Source organism: Fistularia commersonii, chromosome 27 (assembly GCF_037954325.1).
Source record: "Fistularia commersonii isolate RoL2024-O1a breed Wild chromosome 27, RoL_Fcom_v1.0, whole genome shotgun sequence".
Lineage (NCBI taxonomy): Eukaryota > Metazoa > Chordata > Actinopteri > Syngnathiformes > Fistulariidae > Fistularia > Fistularia commersonii.
This window is the reverse complement of record NC_141310.1, coordinates 691,975-696,256: the sequence shown is the minus strand read 5'-3', so window position 1 is coordinate 696,256 and position 4,282 is coordinate 691,975.

The window sequence follows — 4,282 nt, the reverse complement described above, 5'->3', positions numbered from 1 at the left end:
ACAACATTGAGCATCACACCCTCCATTTCCAATTTCAGACTCAAAAGTCTATCTGATATTCTTTTCACCTCCAGAACATTCCTAACAAACTCCTCCTTCAAGATAACTTTCTCTTCCTGTTATGATAGTACATCTTAAAATCTGCTCGTGTCTGTCGAGGTTCTCAGTCTACCAGGTCAGTTCTGAAGGCTTCTTCAGAACTGAAGAAGCCTCTTGGATGAGGGGTGAAACGTCTTCAAGTGAAGAAACTCAAGTCCTTGTCACCAATCATCCTACAAATCACCATCCTATGCTGTGTAGCTACACTCTCACCTAAAACTACTTTGCGATCACTGATCTCTTTCATGTTACCTTGTCTATACAAGATGTAGTCTACCTGCATGCTCCTACATGTGCTCTTATAAGTTACCCCATGTTCCTGGCTTTTCTGGAAAAGAAGTGTTCACTAGAGCCATTTCCATCTTTTTTGCAAAATCTACCACCATCTGTGCCTCTGCGTTCCTATCCTGTATACCAAATCGGCCCATCACTTCTTCATCCCCTCTATTGCCTGCATCAACATTGTGCATGGAAGTCTGAACCAATTACCACTCTCATCTCTGGAGATATTCTGCATCACTTCATCTAACTCATTCCAGAACTTCTCATTCTCCTCAAACTCAATTCTCACCTGCGGGGCATAGCCACCAACAACACTGAGCATCACACCTTCCATGTCCAAATTCAGACTCATAAGTCTATCTGATATTCTTTTCACCTCCAGAACATTCCTGACATATTCCCCCTTCAAGATAACTCCTACTCAATTTCTCTTCCTTTCAGTACCATAATAGTACAACCTAAAGCCTGCTCCCACAACCAGGGGATTAGGAGACATGGAAGTTGGTATTGGTAATTTCTGGAATGTTCTGACAGGTTTGTAAAAGAACAGCTCTTATGATTCCCATTTCGGTATGGATCCAGGGAAGATTCCCTCACCACTGACATATTATCTGAATGCCGCGCTGGCCAGTAAATGATTTTCTGGGGCTGCAGGTGATTGATTGTTTTTATGGCCAGTTTCACAGCTCATTGGAGACATCACTTCACTAGTGGACTGAGCAGCTTTTATAAAAATGTCTCAATCCTTACACAGTAAAATAAGAAAAATATGTTTACCAAAAAAAAAGAAAAACTCCTTTTGCTTTCCAAAATCGAATATTTCTTTTAAATTCTCGGTTGTATCATTTTTACTTTGTGATCATATAAAATGTGCATGCATTTGAATCAAGCTAAATCAAATAAAATAAAGTAAAACATAATTAAATAAATTACATCTTTTAAGTTGATGCAGTGTCTTTTGCTAAGTTTGTGCACATTTTAAGGTATTTTCTGAGGATTATTAAGTCAATTCCTAAGAAAGGTGTAGAATACGATGGCGACCAGACATGTCTGCTTTAGAGATACTGAAGAAAAGAGAAGGGAGAGCTGGAAGCTGCGAAGATGAAAGATGTTGAACTTGTCCTTGGAATAAGTTAATTCTTACAAGATTTTTGGTTAAATCATTCAATCATAATTGCTTATTTTCTGGAAAAATACATTTGTCATTAAATTCCTGCAGTTTCTGTCAGGGTTCACAGCTGATCCCCGTTGTAATCTGCGCCAGCTGCAGCAGATGCCGCTAATCAAGATCCCTATAAAGGGCAGTGGCACTCTCTGCCTGGCGCTGGGGGATTGCAGTCCTCATGGACTACTGCGGGGCCCTGCTACGACCCAGACCTCACCCCTGCTATGACCGGACCCCAGGTGTGACCTCTGTTCTCTTCCCGAGTCATGGCCGGACCCAGTTGGCCGACGTGACCTCTGTTCCCTTCCCGAGTCACGGCCGGGCCCAGTTGGCCGGCGTGACCTCTGTTCCCTTCCCGAGTCACGGCCGGGCCCAGACGGCCGGCGTGACCTCTGTTCCCTTCCCGAGTCACGGCCGGGCCCAGACGGCCGGCGTGACCTCTGTTCCCTCCCCGAGTCACGACCGGGCCCAGACGGCCGGCGTGACCTCTGTTCCCTCCCGCAACCCGTACTGTTGAGGCCCAGCCTCTGCCGTTCTGTCTGCAACTCGTCCTGTCTGCATCCCATACTGTTCAGTCTGCCACCCTGCCTGGGGCCCGCCCCGTCTGCAATCCGTACTGTCGAGGCCCAGCCTCTGCCGTTCTGTCTGCAACTCGTCCCGTCTAGTCTGCAACTCGTCCCGTCTAGTCTGCAACTCGTCCCGTCTAGTCTGCAACTCGTCCCGTCCAGTCTGCAACTCGTCCCGTCCAGTCTGCAACTCGTCCCGTCTAGTCTGCAACCCGTCTAGTCTGGTCTGCAACCCGTCTAGTCTGGTCTGCAACCCGTCCAGTCCAGTCTGCGACCCGTCCAGTCCAGTCTGCAACCCGTCCCGTTTGCATCCCGCTCAGCCACTGCAACCAAATAAAAGCGCTTTCCACCCATCTCTGCCCCGAAGTGTGGTTCCCTGCTCGAGTCCGCCCCAGCACATCGTGACAGTTTCATTCAGTTTTGCAATTCATTTTGAAATGGTTGCCAATTTCTTGGCTGTGAATGACTTCGGTGAATTAATAGAAAGGTTGACCGAGGAACCAAAACACAAATTGGTTGAAATGAAAGAGGAAAAAATGCGTTGTGGTTGAACACCAACTTCTTGTTAAGTTCTTGCTAGCCTACGACATATTTCAGAACAATGCTCCCTTACAATATTTGGACAGGTTGAGTTGCCACTATCTGGTTACCAAAAAAAAATGACGCCTTAGAGGTTTTTTTTTAATTTTTTTATGAAATCAATCAGACATAGAAAACCTACAAATTATTTCAGTGAAATAAGTTAAAAAGTGTATTACAATTCTAGCTGTCTCCAATTGTAATTTGTAGTGTAGTGAAATTCATCGATTTTTAAGCAAAGGCAATTCATTTTTGATCAACTCAAACACATTTTCCATTGATTCAAAATTAATTGGGGTAGTGGGTTTAAGAATAAAGTGAGACAGAGTTAAATTCATCCTCAGAGAATCCAGCAGGTCACATAGTCTAAACCGAGCGACACATATATTAGTATGTTCAGACAGCTCTAGCATTTTTGCTCAATATCTTTTTATTGCGGCTTTAATTTTAATTCTTAATGATTTTTATTTTAAAAGAGCCTCTGTAATGTTCCAGCCGAAGCGAGATTTACATGCATCTGCGTCACTGTCGATGTGATGCGTGTGGCTGCAGTGCACCCGAGAGTTATGTTTTTTTTTTTAAGGCTGCCCAGAGCTCTGCGTTGGATGAATGCATCCTGACAGCAGCGGAGAGGACAAGGGGCGAGCGAGGTTGGACGGACACGCGATGGAAAGACTCTAAATTGAGTCAGACAGTTAAGGGGCTCAGCAACACATGCAATGTTAGTTTAAGCAAATTCAACAATCACTGGCCATGGGTAACTTTCATCACAATAGTCAGGGTTTCAGACATCAGGAAAATCCCATGGCTGAAGCCAATCAAAGCTGTCACTGAAGCAGGGGTGGGGTTTAACCTGGATGGGACAGCTGTCAATTATCCAACCACTCACCATCTCTTCCACACCTACGGACAATTTATTCCGTGAACTGATTGAGTGCTTTTGAGCAGTTAGTTGAAGATGGAGAACCCGCAGAAAGAACTCTCTGGAGGAACCCAGAACCATCAGATCGGAACATGGAAGATACTTTGTGTTGAAGCAGGGGTTCTGACTTCCGAGCTGTCCCAAGTAAAACTAACACTTTTTTTTTTCTACTGCTGGGGTTGGGGGCAAGTCTGCGTTATGATGACTTGTTATGCAAATGGAGAGTTAATCAGCAGAAACTAGGTCGAAGGGTGTTGCTATGCTAATGGGGTGTCGTTGGGTAGGAACAAAGGTATAACGTTTGTGGATTTACTTGGATTAGAATCTGGAAAGGTGAAGCCAACTTCTAAGATTGCGACACAAAGGAGTGACTGAGGCTCAGTGTGGACATTGGTGGAGCTTTCTGGGTTGTTTGGAGGGTGCAGATGGGCCTGGATCGGCGTGATGATTGATCCCAGTATGGTGTTGTATGTACAGGTAGGTGAAAGCTTGGGCCTAAGCCTCTGTTCAGAGACGGTTTTTCTGTTTTTACAAAGATCGCTTCTTTGACTCCTCTCCCAAATAATCTGTCTTCTCTGGGCAGGAATTTTCAAGTGTGTTGTGTTTCCTGCCTCTGTGGAGCCCCTGGTCCACGGCTGTGGAGATGAAGAGGAAGAACTCACTCGGGGA